The 20,723-nt window shown below is 41.6% G+C and overlaps 1 long non-coding RNA gene across 1 annotated transcript in view; it reads left to right on the forward strand.

Annotated features, from left to right (window-relative positions):
* Positions 1–20,723, forward strand: part of LOC142057653 (uncharacterized) — a 48,946-nt gene that overhangs the window by 16,441 nt on the left and 11,782 nt on the right. Inside the window, exon 2 of the long non-coding RNA XR_012660706.1 lies at positions 7,961–8,146. This is a non-coding gene — a long non-coding RNA (uncharacterized LOC142057653). The remainder of the gene's footprint in view (positions 1–7,960; positions 8,147–20,723) is intronic.

Here is a 20,723-nt window from a genome sequence, read left to right on the forward strand (position 1 = left end):
TATTCTGAAGGATGAAACATATAACAGTTACTACATAAAATGTGTCTTAGACACAGAGTCCGTGAGGATAATGAAAGCAACACCCAAAATGAACCATAGGTACCAAGAAACCTAGGGGTTTTCATAAGAAATGTCACTGTAAATAATTAATGTGACTCAGAGTTCCAGTAACAAAAACAGCTAACTGTATCTTAAGTCTGTTTCAAGGTTACAAAATCTATTAGAAACAAAATCTTTGCTACTGTGCTGGTTTTGGCTGGGATAGAGTTAATTCTCTTCACTGTAGCTGGTAAAGTGCCGATGGCACACTGATGCTTTAGTTGCTGTTAAGTATCGCTTATAGTGGTCAGGGACCTTTCCCGCTTCCCGCGCTCTGCCACGTGGGCGGGAGGCCGGCGGGGGGGGCCACGGCCGGGGCAGCTGACCCCGGCTGGCCAACGGGACGTTCATTCCTCACCACGTGACGCCACGACCAGCACATTAATGGGGGCAGTTGGTGCGCGGGGAGCGGTTGCGGCTCGGGGACTGGTGGCGTCGGGTCAGCGGGCGATGAGCGGCTGCATCACATGCGGTTTGGTTTGGGTGTTCATTCCCCCTTCCTCAGGTGTTACCTCTCTCATTATTCTCCTTTTCATTGCATTATTATTATTGTTGTTGTTATTGTTTTATTTTAATTATTAACCTGTTCTTATCTCAACCCATGAGCTTTCTCACTTTCACCCTTCTGATTCTCTCCCCTATCCTGCTGGTGGGGGAGCGAGCGAGCCGCTGGGTGGGGCTCAGTTGCCGGCTAAACCGCAACAGCTACTGAGTGTTTTGTTCAAATACAGACTAAGAACATAAGGATGGCTGCACATGCCAGATTCTTCTGGACCATTATCTTTCCCCAGGAGTGATTACCAGGGATGCCTGGGTATGGATAGGAACAGGAAAGAAATTTGTGAGGTTTATTCTTAGTACCCTACTTCTTATTTCAAAGGGTCTTGAGCCAAATGTGGTTTCCATGTAATTCTTGATTTATTCCTCTTCCAAAATTTTGTCCCATCTTCCTTTGTATTCACAAAGAGTTGGATCCACATCATCCTTTGTCAAGGAACTGTTCAAGTCTCCTACCTGGTTTGGAAAAAATCACCTGTTGTCCTTTCAATATATTTTATGAGAACTTTTAAAATAATATGTTGATCCCAACCCTTTTTACGTTGACCCTTTTTATGTTGACCCCAACCCTTTTTAAATTCAGCCTGATTTTCACCTTCTCTCACCTCTCACTTAAAATCTACCTAATTCTCAGCTTCTCATCGCTTTCACCTTCAAAACCTTTTGTTCTTTGGTGAGAACAAAATGAGGGGCTATGACAAAAACATACCATGACCGAGTAGGAAAATAAAGAATAGTTAACAGCTGAACCATTGTTTAGTATTTCCATCCCTTACATTGTTTTTAGTATCAAATGGAAAAAAGAACATTTAAACACAGCTCTCATAACCAAAGGTGGGACCTCATTTGTAAGTATACACTTTCCTAAGAGTAACTGTCTGGATCATCATTTTTAACCTTGTCCCCAAGGAAAATGAAGCTTACAAGTATCCCCCTGATCCCGCCTCCCCCTAGCTTCTTCTGCACATGTTCCTTACACCCTCTCCCACACTCTCTAGTAACTTTTAACGCACAGGCTAATTCTGACAAAACTCAGAAGACAGAAGTCTAAAGGATCAATCAATGCCTGATATATTTATTTAATTAAGAGCTAAGATGATGGAGCAAAGAGGCAAAAGATACTTCCATAAGCATGCAGGCTTCATTAGTTCTGTTTTTCATGGAATAACTCAGTTTTTCTAGACATTTCCTTTCTTTATCTTTCCTCTTTGGCCGAGCATAAAATGTTGGCAAAATTAAAGTAATCTATAAAGTATTTGCAGTTCTTCCCTTGGGGTTTGCTGTGCTTAGGGTCTGCTTGCACTGATATTGCAAATAATATAGTAGCTTTTAGAATTTTGCTTTGGAATAATTGCATGAATAGAGGTAAATAAGAGACATTGTTTTTCCAATTAAGCAATTGGAATATTGATTTTAGTGTGTTTTTCAATTGCCATGGTAAAAGGCTGTTAATCCTGTAATGTTTTAGACTGCAGGTTTAAAATTTGTTGTTTTGTTACTGATGCTTATGTTGTACAGTTAGATTCCAGTCAGATGCTACCTGTTGCTGCGGCTCTTTTAGGACACAAAACTATAAAACAAGTTGTGTTTATTTTAGTGCATTGCTTTGCAAACCCTTATTTGACAGCACTGTGTGTAAGGCTTTGCTCACTGCCTTTTGATTTAGACAGTAATTGTCTCGGGAAGGAAGCCATATCTTAGTTTGTCTGCAGAACACTGGACGTGTCCACGATGCTACATAAATAACACATACAAATGCTAGTAGCACACATGTTGCTATGTTCACTTAATGCCATGCAGAATATGGCAACAAAATTGTCTGAATCACAGAACTGTACCTGGCAACTGCTAAAAATAATTTTCCTACGATTAACTCTTAAGATGGATATGTTGGACAGAGAAGTCTATCTTACTGTTATTTACCAACTAAAATGAAGAGCAAGGTGTTCTCTCTCTCCACCAATATTCAGAATAAAGCTGATGGAGAATGCTCAGTGGTTATGAAGAGGTATTGCTCCAGTCAATGATATGAGAGGTAGAAAGAGGGATGTCCTAGGCAGGTAGATCTAAGAATACATATGGCTTTATCAGTTTTTTTGGCTGATGCAAAATGACAGTCTTGTAAATTTTGAAGGATGGGATCTGTGGTCCTGCTTGGCAGCTGATGTTGCGAAGCAGAATAGCTTGCTAGCTCTACATTTCACAGTGTCTTTAGAGGTAACCTGAGTAATCCCCCGGAGTAGCTCGAGGCTCAGAATTAAGTCCTTTGTCCAGAAATATTTGAATGAAGTGCAATATTTTAAGCTGCTTGGACTGTTGGTATTATGTTTGATATATTTACAGGGCAACGCAATCAGTGTAGCTCTTGCCTTCATTTGACTGGTATTCCAGAAAGCTAATCAGTCACCTGAAATGTTGTAGAATGACCCGTTGTTGCTGAATATGACACTTAATGATTGCTATGTCTACAAGTCAGTAAGTATTAATGGAGAGGCATCTTGTAGTGAGGACAGTGAAACTGGAGGAAAGAATGAAAGGAAATATGTGTGTGTGTGTGTGTGTGTGTGTGTGTGTGTGTGTGTGTGTGTGTTCAGAATATGAGGGGGGAAAGATTTTTTAGGGCTTGAGAAGCTAATGCTCCATCTGCTTTTGTGGGACATGGTATTAACATTTCCAAAGTTTTTTTCCACTGTAATTATTTCTGGAATGGCTTATTCTGGAATGGAATATCTTATCAGTTAGGAATACCTGAAATCAGTTGAAAGGTAGAAATGTGTGTGTATTTAGTATTAAGAAAAAAGATCTATCCATAGAGACAATGCAGGTGTTACAGGTGTCATAGACTCTCCATTGCCTAGACCTTTTGAAAGTTTTTTTACAAATACTTTGTTCTGAACTATACAGGCATATTTCATCCCTTACAGTGCTTTGGTCTACTAGAAAGTCTAAACAGAAAAATCCCCAAAATGGACCTAGCCAGACCATACAAACCCAAATGATTGGGTCCATAGAGCTCCGTACACAAATATAGTGCTACTTTCTTTAAAACAAATCACTAACACCAAATTTCTAAAAGTTGGCGAAGTTATTTGCATATATATGAATGTGTTTCAAGTGACATGAAAAGATAGGATTTACGTTGTTCTTGTGTCCTAATATGTTGTCTTGTTCTTTGATTTGTTTGCTAAAAAAATTGAAGTGTTTTACTGTCCTCTGAATTAAAGGTAGACACGCTGCACAGGATTACTTGAGCCTTCTCGGTTAGTGATCAATCTTAAATTCGAATGGAGTTTATGTATATAGCTGCTGATAATTAAGGCTGAGCATCTAATGTCATTTCTATATGTTTTTAATGTAAAAATCAGCATGCCTTTTGTTTAAAAATCAGTCATATGGCAGAGGACTGTGTGGGTATCATAGACGATTAAGCTGACAGCCTAAATTATTAAAACCATCTACTTTTCCTGATATAATATTATCTGAGGGAAAAAATATAATACATATAGAGAAATAGTGCAGTTAAAAAAAAAAGTTGTAGCTGTGGGAAACAAAACATTACCAGCATTTCTTTATTCTTCCAGAACCAAAAAAAAGCTGCAAATCAGAAAAAGTATGTCATTATTGATCAGCTATTAAGTAGATAGGATTTTTTTTCTAAGAGCAGCATTTTGATTTAGATGCCTGACTTGGCTTGACACAGCAGGTTTTTTTTTCATTGTGTGTGTGTCTGGTTTGAATACTAGTGTGCAGGAAAGATTTCATGATCACAAAGTGCTAAAACAGCTCTGGCAGCCATCATTCCTATAAGCAGCAGTTTGTGCTTCGCAGAACTGCTGACATTAAGTTTGTACATGCATAACTGCAGATCCTCAGCTGATGCAATTCCCCTTTCTTTAGCGAAGTGATGCTTTTTTTTATGCCCAGGGAATATTAGGGAGCTTGTGTTGTAGGGGTCTGGGGCATTGGGTCCCTCTATTCATGAGTATTTTTGCCCTTACTTCCACTGTCAGTCTGTCCTTCAAAACTTTTTCCTGCACAAGCTACACTTTTGTTTTCAATCTCCACTTTTTTCTCCTTTTATCTGTAAGGAGTGCTAAACCTCATTTGTAACTCTTTCCCCTGCCACAGATTGCCAAATTGAATCCATTTGGACTACCTTCCTGCTCATATCTGTTTTCTGAAAGATTTTCATCACTGCCTGGATGCTGTATTCTTAAAATTCAGCCCAAGAAACTGGTTCTTCATGTAGCATTTTGGGGATTATATATTAAAAAATGTATAAGCAATAAATCTCTTTTCGCGATTCACAACAGTGGCAATGCATACTACCCTCTGAATCAAGTACAGATTTCATCAGTCCCACTTTATACCCACTTCTGAATTTGTTTTAAAATAGCTTTTATTTCATAAATGTATAAGGGTTATGATAATTTGTCATTTCACTAATTTTATCTGTCTCCAGAAGTGAGATCTAGCTTGAGTTATTAAAAGTACAAGTGTTTCATTAATAAAATCACATTTATTCCTAGCAGCTTGACAAAATTAGGGTCTCCTCCAAACCCTTACTCAGGCTTCAAGCCTTTATGCTTTGGTATATGTGAAAAAAGCTTCAGAACTTTTCCTGTGCAATATTAACATTTTTGAGAGATTAATCTTTCAAAGCTTTGTCTTAGGCATGGGGGTGTAACTGCCTTAATGAGGATTATAATGATATTTTCAAAAAAATAGCAATCGAAACCGTAAGTGTTAAAAATAGTCAAAAGTTTAGGTAGGTGATATTTCATAATGGCAAGTTCTCCCTTAAGATCTATCAGGTAAATGATGCACATTTTTCAAGCTGTCTTAGTAGGTACTTTTACAGAACAATCTCGTGGACATCTATTGGAAAGGAGGAAAGAAAGAATATAAAAACAAAAGTCTGACACCACCCCTCACCCCTCCCAGGCCTTTTTTTTTTTTTTTTGTTACACTGCAAGAGTGAACTAAATATCTCTGAGTATATTCCTAGGATGAAGTTTTACAGTAGTGCTTAGGATCAACCCTTGAGCTGTTTTCAGTTCCCACAGTTTTATATCCAGAGATTTGGAAGAGGGATTGCTACTGCCTGTGATAGCACATTTTCCATTATTCAAATAAAAAGCAGACTTTATTGGATCCTAAAGGCAAGATCTTCTTATCGATGTTGGTGAGATAACAGCAGAAATTGGTCTGAAAACCTAAGGTTAAAATATTTTGGGCCTGTATTTTTTGTGTATTACCGCCAAACGTTTTTCCTGGTTTTTTTAGTAAACACAGTAGAAAACCTTCATTATTCCTGGTATAATTTGGGAAGGCTGCATTAACTTTTTTTCAATATTTTTAAAGTGTTTGGGATGAAGGTGCTGTAGATCAGTTGATCTAACTTTTATACTGGAAGGTTGGTAGAAATTATGTTACGAAGCAAATTTACAGGATACATGGATACATTTGTTATAGTGAAGCATTGGGAGGTCTCAGCATGGCTTTGGAAATTAAGTCTCAGAAATCTGTTATGGTTCTCTGAAGGGTTTGCTGAGCATTTGATCAAGGGAGATTTGTAAATTCCATATACTTGGATTTTCAGTAAATTCTTCTTAAGGTCATTTGACAAAAACTCTCAAAGAAGCAAAACTGTCCTGAATAAAAAGGAGATTTATCTTGTGAGTTTAAAAACTGGTGAAAGGATAGGAATAATATGTCACTTTCAGAATGGAGAAATAATTATTTCAGTCCCACAGGGATCTGTGCTGGGACCTAAGTTATTAAGACGATCTTAGAAATTGGGGAAGAGAATGAGGTGGATGAGTTTGCTAATTAGTCAGGGCAGTAAAAGAAGGTTGCATGTGAAGAATTACAGGAAAAGAATTCCTGTTGCACCAGTTGACTTGACAGTGAAGCGGCAGATGAAAGTCAATGCAGACGAATGCAAAGTAATGCACATAAGAAAGAATGGTCCTAATTGTACATGGATAAGAATGGGTCTAAACTAGGAACTTTCTTTCAGGAAAGAAATCTTGGAGTCATTGTGGTCAGTTTCCTGAAAATTTCTGTGTAGTAGTGCCAAAAATACTAATCAGAATAAAGAATACAGAATAAACCAGAAAACACTACTGTGTCATTGTGTGCCTCCTTGGGTATTTCTTTCTTCAGTTTCATCTCAAAAGGTGCTGAAAAAGATGGAAAGTGCAAAGAGATGGAGTGACATCTGTATGAGGAATGAATCAATACAGTAGGAGTCTTCAGCTTTGCAAGTAAAATATGTTGGGGACCTATAATATGACAATTGGTTGGTAAACGTGTAGTCAGTGTTTACTTTAATCACAGTATTAGAATTAGAAGCATCAAATGAAATGGAGCAATATATTTAAGGCCCCAAAATAGTTTTTCACACACTGCATAATTAAATTTTGGAATTCATTGACACAAGAGATTGTGGGTGCCAAAGGTTTGCATATGTTCAAAAATTAATGTGTCATGGAAAAAAACTCCATAGGTGCTCGTTAAGCACAAAGCTTCTGTCTCTGTCAAAGAAATCCTGAGCCACAGGCTAGGTCTGGGAGAGTTTAGTAGGAGAATCACTCTACATAGTTTTTCTTATTATTTTCTTTTTATTAAGAATGCCCTACTAGTTGTTGTGTAACAGGTTACTGAACCAGATGGACTTTTAGTGTGAATGAAATGCTTAAATTAAATAGAACTATATTAGTTTATATCTGAAGATTTGGCAAAATAAATATGAGTTAAACTCTGTATTTTTCATTTATATAACATCAATGACGCCAAGAGATAGTGAATGCATTAAAGTCTTAATTTTGTCTCTTCTGACTCAGAATAGTGATGATTAAATAATAATTTATATGTAGAAAAAGGTATGGATTTTGGAAATAAGAAAATATGCTTCCCTGAAGCTATTTCATTCTATTTTGAAAGCAGTTCTCTGGGCTTAAGTTATTTTACTGATAAGCTCATAAATAGACTACAAAAGGTAAGAATGTAATTTTTGGAACCTATATTTGCTTTCCTGTGGAAGATAGCCACTTCCTATCTCCTTTTCTTTTCTTTTGATAGCATATTTAATACATGACCGCTTCATCAGAAAACTGTAAAATAAAAATATGAATGTTTTCAAACACAATTTTTTGTTCACATGTATTTTTAATGTAACATCAACAATTGCAACTTAACCTTTTTCTGAATATATTTAAAATATTTTACTGTATGCTTTGAAAAATCTTCACCTATAGCCTTGCTAAAAACTACTTGCTATTTTTATTCTTTGTAACAGTGGCACCCAGCTGGTCACTTCAAGTCGGGATACCACAGTGCGGATATGGGACTTTTCAAACCGTGGATGCATTCTGACTTTAGAAGGTCATGCCCACACTGTACAGGACTGCTCGTGGCATTCCTGTGGTGATTTTGTGGCTTCTGCCTCCAAGGACACCACCAGTAAAATATGGGACGTTAACAGGTATGGAGTTACTGGAGATTCTTTATGAGCTTTTCGTAATAACCACTGGTTTATGTTTTAGCCCAGTGAGAGAGAGGTGTCTAGCACCAATTTATGGACTTCATTTTAAGAACATAGCTAAATTAAAGGGAGTGGTGCAAAAACCACGCTTTGATGTGATTTACTAGGTAATGGCTTTACTAAATGGGAAGGACTTCATTTAAGATAGTGCAAAAGAAAGTTATTTGCTTTTATTTGGCATCTGTTATTCTGTGCTGTTTTTTTCTTAGGGTCACAGCTTTGTGGAACTTCAGTGTATAATTTAAATAAGTAACCAAACCAAAATTTAAGTAAGTGTTCTAGATAGCATTTCTAGCTCATGAGTATACAACATGCTTAAATTAAAGGGTGGACAAGTGGAAATTTTATTCATTATGTAAGTTTTGGCAAGGTGACTCCTGATTAATAAATCAACAGATACCTCTTAATTTTCTTTATTATCCAGGCGAATGCATTTTTGTGAAGGCAATTCTAGAGTATTAGTATATTCCTGCTTACCAATTAATTATTAGTTCCTCAACTTGCTTCAGTTATATTTGAGGTGACATATTTTGATTAATTTACACTTTAAAGGAATGGAATGCATTTTTTTCCAAACTGTTCCTTCTAGACTCCTGAATGACTTAGGAGTAGCATTACTGACACCACTGTACTGTACTAGGTCTGATTTTTAACAACCAATTGTCATCAGTCCACAGACAAGTCTCAAGTCTCATAGGTGTTTTCCCTGTTTTTTTATTATCGAGTCCTAATGGATTTTTCAATTTCCTCTCAGTCTTTTTCCTCCTTTGCATTTGAATGAGGCAAAATACTCCTTCAAGCTTGTTGGCCACTGCAGGGGAAAGAAGCTTCACTGAAAAAGCAAGGGAAGCTCTCTTCTTTCGGTCCTTTTGTCTAGATCACTCCTGGTCCGCTGCAATTTCACTGAGCCCTGCAATCAAGACCTGGAGACCTGTTTTAAGGGTGTGTTTGGTGAAGCGGGAGTGTTGAGGGGTTTTGTTGCAAAAGTGAAGTACTTCTCTGATAAGCATGTATGAGTTGTGATTTTACAAAATGTTGTAATTCAGCAAGATTTTTCTGAGAGCTAATTAAGACTCCATCAGTACCACATTTTCAGTCTTGCTTTCAAATCGTGAATTGAGGAAGCATGTGATAATAATAAAAACATTGTTTCAAAATGGGATAAGCAACTTATCCTTTCATTAATTATTCCAAATTATTTTGGCTAAGCTGAAAGCAACTACTTAAAACAAAAGCTTGAAACAAATATTCAATTTTTATAAAATCATAGACAAAGGAGTTAAAGTTTGGCAAAGTTCAAGACAGCTGAGAAGTGGGTTTTATAACAGAAAGTGTCAGCCAATTCTGATAACAGATGATGCTTCCACCATTACTATCAGTAATAAGAATTAATGGTCAGTGTTTTGCTTAGAAATGAAAACACTGGAAATATATTGTGTTGTTGCCTCTCCTTAACCTGCTGTAGGATTTTAATACTTTGATCATCCTTTATGGCATATTCATGACCTTTAAGAAATAACACTAAGAATAGGTTTAATTTTATGTCAGAATGGTTTTGAATTTGCATAGACAAAGGTTTTGTTTAGACACTTTAAAATATCTCCTCTACTGAGGAAGCTTTTGTAGTCAGAGGAATCAAAGCAAATCTTCATCACCAACCCATGCCTCCCACTCATACTCATTACCAACTCTCATTTCTACCTTCAGTGTATCTGATGTGCATTTTGCATTCAAAAATAAGAGAGTAAGGAGCACACCCATGATGTGAAAGACTAGTTATCAGCATATAGTTATTGAAACCTTAAGTCATGAAAAAATCTCAGTGGCTAAAGGGAGCAGGAGGTGCCACAAAAATATGGCATAGTATACTTCAAGTAGGAGTATTCAGAGTATCAAATAAAACAGCCTCACTTGGAGTCCTCACTGATGGCCTTTCAGTCTGTTCACAATGAAAGCCCGTGTGTTCATTTACATTACATTACCTAAGTCCAAAAGACAACTGAGTTCTGTTTAGCTAATCTGTTTAGATGAATTTGCAAGATGTGCGGTAGAAGTGTATGTGGTATATGCACTTAGTACAAAATGAGTACAATGGAAAAATTGGATGCTCTTGAAAAGCTTCTGTGAAAAAGGATTCGATGACAAGACACGGCTGTTTCAAGCTTAAGACGTCCCGCCTGAAGACCTAATTCTGCAGAACAGTCAGCTGCAATTGACCCTTATGCCCACGTTGACTAATTCAAGTGAAAAATCAGCCCGTGCAGAATATATGGCAAGAAGTGGAAATATGGGAAAGCTATTGACAGATTAACCAGGCTGGTAATTTCCAGTCTGGATTGTTAATTTGCTGGTGCTTATATACAGAAATGCTATACAAAAGAGCCTGCAGTGCATTTTGGCTTGGCAGTACTAATTGCGAAGCTAATCGGCTGAGTTTGGCACCACTAATCCTAGATGTTTCCCAGAGTGTCACCTGTAAATTTGTTATGTGCCTGGAGTTTTCTGATACGAAGGAAGCCAGCTGTGCTAGGTACCACATAAATATGTAACCCCCTTCAGAGTGCTTTACAGTGTGTGTGTGTGCAACAAAATGGGAAGGTGGAGCAGGCTTATCACAAAGGAATTTGATGCTTAGAAAATTTTTTTCTTCCCATCCTCACAGAATATGTCCTTATCTAGTTGTCATCTTTAGACTTCTCCCTCTCCAGGTGTCTGCCCGAATAGGGGACAGAGCACAAGAGAATCTACTTGTGGTAGGATAATAATAATCAGTGATCGCAGTTATTCAGATAAATCTAGTGATTTATTCTTTCCACTAATAAGGAATTAACATTTTATAAATGAGAGCTGTCTTTCTTCCTTAATATTACATATTTGGGTGGATGCCTGCTTTCAAACTGAATAGTCCGGGAAAGAAGCATATTGTAGCGGGAAAAAGAAAGCAAGATGAATATCAAAACTATCACTGCCACCTTTCTAAAAAAGATATGTTATAAATAAATGCTACAAATATAAATACGTACATTTCTGTAACAGGTAGCAGTTGTCTTTTTCTTTCCATACTTTTTTTATCTATAAACATAGCTTTTTGAAATACCCACAAGAGTTCCTTGTGCTTAAAAACTTGGTATCAGGGAAGTGGGGAGGGTGTTTGCTATGTTTTAGCACCCAGTCCCCAGGTGTAACCCCTCGATCATTGTGCTGGTTTTGGCTGAGAAGGGGTTAATTCTCCTCACTGTGGGGGTCGGCTACCTTTCCAGCTTCCCGCGCTCTGCCGCGTGGCGGGGGGGGGAGGGCTGGGAGGGGCAGGGCCATGGTGGGGGCGGCTGACCCCGACTGGCCAATGGCAGGTTCATCCCATACCATGTGACACCATGACCAGTATATTGGGGGGGGGCAGTGGCAGCGCGGGGGCGGCGCGGCGCCGGGTCGGCGGGCGGTGAGCGGCTGTGGCGCGTGCGGTTTGTTTCGGCGGTTCGTTCCCCCTCTCCCCTCCCTTCCCCCTCCCCCGGGGCTTTGCGCCTCTCGTTGTTCTCCTTTACATTGCATTTCTACTGTTGTTTCTTTTAATTTTAATTATTAAACTGTTCTTATGCCAACCCACGAGCGTTACCCTTCTGATTCTCTCCCCCATCTATCGGTGGGGGAGTGAGCGAGCGGCTGTGTGGGGCTGAGCTGCCGCTAAACCACAACAGTCATTTTGGCGCCCAACGTGGGGCTCAAGGGTTGGAGATAACAACAGCTGCTGGTCACAGCACCATGCTGTCCTTTTTGCAGTTGGTGTTAAAAATCGGTGTTGGTTTGTTGAGTCTGCTGTGTTCTGCTGTGATTAGTAATGTTTTGCCTACAAGATTTGTTATACAAACGCTCGTTTTCAGCTTTATCTGGTATTTGGGGTTTTTGCTGAAACCGTTAATGTACTCCGGATACCACCTTGTTGAGGCAAGTAGCAATTATACCTCCTCCTCTGAGAGATTTTATATGGAGGAAATACAGAATAATACCTTTGCAACTTTGTTCTATGATGTCTGTGCCTTTGTTACAACAACGTTTTTGTATCTTGAACATCCTTGGGTGGTTAAGGTGCACTTATTGTTAGATTTTGGGCAAGTTGTTTTGGTTTTGACTAAGCAACTTAAGAATATCACCCAGAAATCTGCCCCGAGGCTTGATAGTTACGAGTGGCAGGGCATGTGGGATAGCATGGGCAAATACCTAGGGCAGTGGGCACCCCCAGCGTTTTGGAGTTTCACCCCCGAACAAGTGCAGAATCCTAAAAAACTAGTAGAATATTTGGAGAAAGTATGTTGTTACGCTGGGAACTCCAGAGAGACACAGATAACTGCAACATGCTGGGGCCTGGCCCATGCATACTGAGCCCTGCTCAACAGTATTCAGTGCCCCCAGGGGGAAGAGAAGGTCTCCGGATCGAAATGCAAAGTGACTGGCACTGTAGACAATCCAGCCCTGACAACAGGCACTGCAGCCACTCAAACCCCCACAACAAGTACCGGAGCTAGCTCAGAAAATAAACCCGTACCAGTATCAGTTGCCCCCATACACAAGACGAAATATTGGAAGCGGACATCAACTCGTTTAGAACGGGATGATGAAGAACCAGGGCCATCGCGGGGAGAGGAGGAAGAAGTCATAAATGAAATAGAGACCAGCCGATCCCTGTCCTTAAGCGAGTTGCAAGATATGCGAAAAGATTATAGTCGTCGTTCAGGTGAGCACATTGTCGCCTGGCTGCTCCGATGCTGGGATAATGGGGCCAGTAGCCTGGAACTAGAGGGAAAAGAAGCCAAACAATTGGGATCCCTTTCTGGGGAAGGGGGAGTTGACAAAGCAATTGGAAAAAAACCACAAGCCCTCAGCCTCTGGAGGCGACTCCTGTCCAGAGGAAAGGAAAGGTATCCCTTTAAAGAAGATGTTACATATCGCCCAGGAAAATGGACAACTATGGAGAAAGGCATCCAGTATCTAAGGGAATTAGCTGTGCTTGAGGTGATTTATGGTGACCTGGACGATCAACGGTCATCCAAAGATCCAGATGAAGCCGAGTGCACACGACCCATGTGGCGGAAGTTTGTACGGAGCGCACCATCTTCGCATGCAAACTCATTGGCAGTGATGTCCTGGAAAGATGACGAGACACCAACGGTGGCAGAGGTGATAGATAGACTCCGGGATTACGACACAAATATCTTTTCCTCGCTTGTCTCTGCTGTGGAGAAACTATCCCAAGAGGTCCAGCAACTCAAAGAAGATATGTCCTACTCCCCACCTCGACAGAGCAGTGTCTCAGCTGTTAGGAATAAGCGTCCTTTGACTCAAAGAAGGGGATACACACCACGGGCCACCCTATGGTTCTACCTGCGTGACCACGGAGAGGACATGATGAGGTGGGATGGCAAGCCTACTTCGACCCTACAGGCACGAGTACATGAACTGCAAGGAAGAACAGTCACTCAGGGAGGCTCTTCCAGGAAAGCTGCTGCTCCAGTTTCCAGCGAGCAAGTCCCCAGACAGAGGAGCAGAAGCTCTGATTTTATTTCTGAGCTTAATAGAGGGACTCCTGATTCACATTTACAGGAAGTGAGTTGTGACTGCCATGATCAGGACTAGAGGGGCCCTGCCTCCAGCCGGGTGGAGGAAAGGGATAACCGGGCTTACTGGACTGTGTGGACCCGATGGCCTGGCACGTCCGACCCACAGGATTATAAAGCTTTAGTGGACAACAGTGCACACAGTGCACCTTAATGCCATCAAACTATATAGGGGCAGAACCCATCAGCATTGCTGGAGTGACAGGGGGATCCCAAGAGCTAACTGTATTGGAGGCCAAAGTGAGCCTCACCGGGAATGAGTGGCAGAAGCACCCCATTGTGACTGGCCCAGAGGCTCCGTGCATCGTTGGCATAGACTACCTCAGGAGATGGTATTTCAAGGACCCACAAGGTTACAAGTGGGCTTTTGGTGTAGCTGCCTTGGAGACGGAGGAAACTGAACAGCTGTCTACCTTGCCTGGCCTCTCAAAGGACCCTTCTGTGGTGGGGTTGCTGAGGGTCAAAGAACAACAGGTGCCAATCGCCACCACAACAGTGCACCGGCGGCAATATCGCACCAACAGAGACTCTCTGATCCCCATCCATAAACTCATTCACCAACTGAGGAGCCAAGGAGTCATCAGTAAGACCCACTCACCCTTTAACAGTCCCATATGGCCAGTCCGGAAGTCTAATGGAGAGTGGAGACTCACAGTAGACTATCGTGGCCTGAATGGAGTCACTCCACTGTTGAGTGCTGCTGTGCCAGATATGCTAGAACTTCAAGACGAACTAGAGTCAAAGGCGGCCAAGTGGTATGCCACAATTGATATTGCTAATGCATTCTTCTCAATCCCTCTGGCAGCAGAGTGCAGGCCACAGTTTGCTTTCACATGGAAGGGCGTCCAGTACACCTGGAATCGACTGCCCCAGGGGTGGAAACACAGTCCTACCATTTGCCATGGACTGATTCAGACTGTACTGGAACAGGGAGAAGCTCCAGAACACCTTCAATACATTGATGACATCATCGTGTGGGGCAACACAGCGGAAGAAGTTTTTGAGAAAGGAGAGAAAATAGTCCAAATCCTTCTGAAAGCTGGTTTTGCCATAAAACAAAGTAAGGTGAAGGGACCTGCACGAGAAATCCAGTTCTTAGGAATCAAATGGCAAGATGGTCGTCGTCAGATTCCAATGGATGTGATCAACAAAATAGCAGCCATGTCTCCACCAACTAGCAAAAAGGAAACACAAGCTTTCTTGGGTGTTTTGGGTTTTTGGAGAATGCATATTCCAAATTACAGTCTGATCGTAAGCCCTCTCTATCAAGTGACCCGGAAAAAGAATGATTTCAAATGGGGCCCTGAGCAACGACAAGCCTTTGAACAGATTAAACGAGAAATAGTCTGTGCAGTAGCTCTTGGGCCAGTCCGGGCAGGACAAGATGTAAAAAATGTGCTCTACACCACAGCCGGGGAGAATGGCCCTACCTGGAGCCTCTGGCAGAAAGCGCCAGGGGAGACCTGGGGTCAGCCCCTAGGGTTTTGTATTCGGGGATACAGAGGGTCCGAAGCCCGCTATACTCCAACCGAAAAAGAGAGATTGGCAGCATATGAAGGGGTTCGAGCTGCTTCAGAAGTGGTTGGTACTGAAGCACAGTTGCTCCTGGCACCCCGACTGCCAGTGCTGGGCTGGATGTTCAAAGGAAACATCCCCTCTACACACCATGCAACTGATGCTACATGGAGTAAATGGGTTGCACTGATCACCCAGCGGGCTCGAGTAGGAAACCGCAGTCGCCCAGGAATCTTGGAAGTGATCGTGGACTGGCCAGAAGGCAAAGGTTTTGGATTATCACCAGAGGAGGAGGTGACACGTGCTGAAGAAGCCCCACTGTATAACAAACTGCCAGAAGATGAGAAGCAATATGCCCTGTTTGCTGATGGGTCCTGTCACCTTGTGGGAAAGCACCGGAGATGGAAGGCTGCTGTATGGAGTCCTACATGACAAGTAGCAGAAACTGCTCAAGGAGAAGGTGAATCGAGCCAGTTTCCAGAGGTAAAGGCCATCCTGCTGGCCTTAGACATCGCTGAACGGGAAAAGTGGCCAGTTGTCTATCTCTATACTGACTCCTGGATGGTGGCAGATGCCTTGTGGGGCTGGCTGCAGCAATGGAAGCAAAGCAACTGGCAGCGCAGAGGCAAACCTATCTGGGCCGCCACATTGTGGCAAGATATTGCTGCCCGGGTAGAGAAACTGGTTGTAAAGGTACGGCATGTGGATGCTCGTGTCCCCAAGAGTCGGGCCACTAAAGAACATCGAAACAACCAGCAGGTAGATCAGGCTGCCAAGATTGAAGTGGCTGAGGTGGATCTGGACTGGCAGCATAGGGGTGAACTATTTCTAGCTCGGTGGGCCCATGACACCTCAGGCCATCAAGGGAGAGATGCAACATACAGGTGGGCTCGTGATCGAGGGGTGGACTTGACCATGGATATTGCACAGGCTATCCACGAATGTGAAACATGCTCTGCAATCAAGGAAGCAAAGCGGGTAAAGCCTCTGTGGTATGGGGGACGATGGCTGAAATATAAATATGGGGAGGCCTGGCAAATTGACTATATCACACTCCCACAGACCCATCAAGGCAAGCGCCATGTGCTTACAATGGTAGAAACAACGACTGGCTGGCTGGAAACATATCCTGTCCCCCACGCCACTGCCCGGAACACTATCCTGGGTCCCGAAAAAGAAGTCCTGTGGCGACATGGCACCCCAGAGAGAACTGAGTCAGAAAACGGGACTCATTTCCGAAATAGCCTCATAGACACCTGGGCCAAAGAGCACGGCATTGAGTGGGTGTATCACATCCCCTGTCACGCACCAGCCTCTGGAAAAATTGAACGGTACAATGGACTGTTAAAAACTACACTGAGAGCAATGGGGGGTGGAACATTCAAGCACTGGGATACACATTTAGCAAAAGCCACGTGGTTAGTCAACACGAGGGGATCTGCCAACCGAGCTGGCCCTGCCCTGTCAGAAATCCTACATACTGTGGAAGGGGATAGAGTCCCTGTAGGGCACACAAAAAGTATGCTGGGCAAAACAGTCTGGGTCCTTCCTGCCTCAGGCGAAGGCAAACCCATTCGTGCGATTGCTTTTGCTCGAGGACCTGGGTACACTTGGTGGGTGATGCGGGAGGATGGAGAAATCCACTGTGTGCCTCAAGGGGATTTGATTTTGGGTGAAAACAGTCAATGAACTGAATGGCACAATGTGAACTGCTATATAATATTGTGCGTCACCTCTGTGTTGTATCAATGATATCAGAGTACGAGCCTCCCAACCCATGGAAGATCAACTATGAAACAAGCCGTGCAGCAGTGATGGAACGATGACTGACTCGGTATGCAGCAACCCAACGCCACACACCATCTCTCCCACCCTGAAAGACTGATACAACAGATGGAGCCCAGAGTCATGGACTGGGTGAACTCAATGGACATTTTAATGGACATTTTACAGGGAAGGTCCATGAACTAAGGGAATGATGTCTGTGTATTATGTTAAAGGATTGGAAGGGGAGGGGTGGTGGTTGGTACGGTTGTATTGCATCATATGGGACCTGGGCATGGTGTAGATGGTATGGAATAAGGGGTGGAGAATGTGCTTATTTTGGCTGAGAAGGGGTTAATTCTCCTCACTGGGGGTCGGCTACCTTTCCAGCTTCCCACGCTCTGCCGCGTGGCGGGGGGGGGGGCTGGGAGGGGCAGGGCCATGGTGGGGGCGACTGACCCCGACTGGCCAATGGCAGGTTCATTCCATACCATGTGACCCCATGACCAGTATATTGGGGGGGGCAGTGGCAGCACGGAGGCGGCGCGGCGTCGGGTCGGCGGGCGGTGAGCGGCTGCGGCGTGTGCGGTTTGTTTCGGCGGTTCGTTCCCCCTCTCCCCTCCCTTCCCCCTCCCCCGGGGCTTTGCGCCTCTCGTTGTTCTCCTTTACATTGCATTTCTACTGTTGTTTCTTTTAATTTTAATTATTAAACTGTTCTTATGCCAACCCACGAGCGTTACCCTTCTGATTCTCTCCCCCATCTATCGGTGGGGGAGTGAGCGAGCGGCTGTGTGGGGCTGAGCTGCCGGCTAAACCACGACAATCATCAAATCCATTATTGGAGTCCAAAGAATACAAGGTGCAACATCTCTTAAAGAGGAAAAGGCTGCCAACAGTTTTAATAAATTATGTAATTCTTTGCCAATGATAAGAAAATTCAGCCTGCTACTTTTTTGGGTTTTGTTTTACTAGGTGAAACTACTGCTGATTTTTTTATTTAAATGGATGTTATCCACAAGCATTTTTCTTTGTATGTTGGAAGTTTCTGTCATATATCTAGCCACAAATGGCATTCCTACCAGTAGGATGATGTGAGTTAGCTTTGTAGTTAAGTGTTCCTCTCCTTGAAAACTGATGTGCCCTCTACTTAAAGATACTATCTGAGCTTAAAAAACAAAATGAAAACAAACAAACAAAAATCCAAGCACCTTTCATCTTCCCTGAAGACACCCTTACATGCTGAGATGCAACCACGTTCCAAGTTACTGAAGGATTTGGGGGAGTCTGAGTTCTGGTGTTGGAACTTCTTGATACTTTCTGCTGGGAGAATTGGGTGCTTTTAAAGGAAATTACAAAGAAGAAGGCATAGCATCTACAGGTGGGGGAAAAAAAGGATAGGTAATGTACCTGCCACGGTTAGAAAAACATGAAAAACAAAACCAGCAAAACACATGCATGTCTCCTGTCTTCGAGGTTATCCCATCTTCGTAGTGATTATAGGAAACAACCTGAATGCGAAGTGGGGGAAGGAAGGAAGAGGCTTATAATTTGTGAATAGGATTTTATTTAGCGCATAGCTCAGATTGAAAATATATAGCCAGTCATGTTAATAGCTCAGCAAACAGTTCCAGGATTGTTTTCTCAGACCATAAATTCAGGACTGTCAAAGTCATTTTGGCAGGATTAATTTCAATTATCCAACTGTAAATATCGTCAGAGATTTACAGCTTGATCTCTGATATGCAAATCAAACTGAACATCATATATCTCATGTAAACACAGGCGGTTATTTAGTTTTGCAAACATATGCTGTAGACTGTATGTTAAATGCAAACATTGTCATTTATGCTTTAAGCCTGTGAAATTATTTCCATCAAAGTCAGAACATTCAGAATTTTTTTTGTCCAATTTATCCATTATATAGTCATTGGGCCAGTTCTCCATTTTTCTCTGGTTTCTTTCAGTACTGCAAAATATGGCAGAATTAGGCCACAGAGGAATGCAGTTCTGTACTGTCCTGCAGCAGACCTCAGGGTGAATAAATAAATGTCCGCAAATTGGAGCCATTGCTGCTTTCTGTTTGCTGCTTTTTAAGCTATCCCTTATTTGTTTTCCTTTTCATTTAATACAGTAACTTTTGTATAGCTCCCTGAAATTTCTGTCATAATGAAAATTTTATTTTAAAATTCTGGAAAATGTACTCGTGTACATCAGTCCTCAGTCATTGCTACCATCCTTTGGTGCATTTGTTCAGGTGCAAATTAAAAAAGACACTAATCTATCATGAACACTGTTAATTATCCTGTACAACCACTAATGTAGTGTCTTGTTACTAAGGTATTAATATATTCTTATACTTATTTCCAAATGCATACAAAAGTAATTGTTGACACCTTTTCCTTTTCTAAAACAAGACTGGGAATTTTCACTTCTTTAGCTAGTGTCAGACGTATATGACACAAATTAATTCCTAGTTTTTTTAAATAATTCCTTTGTTTGGTCTTAAGCCTACCTTGAGATTCTTAGCTTCTGTTACAACTTCTCTCCACTTTATAACTGCTGATTGTAGTTTTATTTGTTCTCATAAGAAGCATTTTAATTTTGGGAAATTTAGGGTTAGTATGCATTTTAAAGATTTAAAGCTTGGATGGATATTGTTTATCATTTAATTAGAAGGCCCTAATCAACTATAGCTTTCCTTGAAATGGCACAATGCAATGATGACACTGCACATTTTTTATTATTAACACATCTTGACAGTGTGCAGTGCAAGACATGGTCGGGGTGATATTACACTGCTGTTACAGTTTTGGTTGAGGTTGGGGTTGGTTTTTTTTCTGTATTCTCAGTAAAGAAGTTAGTTCATGTTGCTTAAATTGCCAAGTTGGCTAGTCAAATGAGTTGCTTTGTACCATCAGAGCGGTGTGAAAAGGCAGAGTTTAGCCTGACTTCTCTTGGCATCTTTTACATTCATACTCTGTTTCTTTTTCTTCCTTTTCCCTTAGGCAATGGACAGCTTTTAAATGAAATACTTACTATCAGATTTGTAGTTATTTTTCACTACACCAAATGTATCTGTATCAGGACTCTATAAAATCTCCTTTGAAGAAACTCATAAAGATCGTCCAGTTTCAGAATGGAGCCATACTTTCACATTTTCAATCAGAATGAGGGTGTGTATCCAGACCCTGTCAAAATACCTCTTTTCAGATGACACTTATCTGACTCGCTTTTCAGTGGGACAGAAGCCACAAGCTGTTCTGGCCAGGTACCATGTTTAATTGATTCCAGTAAAAGTGAAGCTAATCTATTTTCAGAATAGACAAATTCCTCCAGGAAATTAGAAGGCTGGTAGAAGAACTCAGAAGAACTGTGGAAGGACCATCTTTGGGTAGTTTGTAATGTCTGTCCTGACAGCACATCAGGAAATGCTTGCCATTTTGATAAAGGAGAATTCCCTTTGGAATCCTCTGAGGAGTACTAGAGAGACAGCCTGCTATTAATCCCTCAAATCAAAATGAGGCCCATGACCAGGTCTCCAAATTTATAATTATGCTAGAGTTCCATAACACATTTTTCAGGACCAAAGAAAGTCTAAAACCTAGCTGTTATAATTCCCAGAGAGCCAA

The sequence above is a fragment of the Phalacrocorax aristotelis genome, chromosome 5, assembly GCF_949628215.1.
Source record: "Phalacrocorax aristotelis chromosome 5, bGulAri2.1, whole genome shotgun sequence".
Lineage (NCBI taxonomy): Eukaryota > Metazoa > Chordata > Aves > Suliformes > Phalacrocoracidae > Phalacrocorax > Phalacrocorax aristotelis.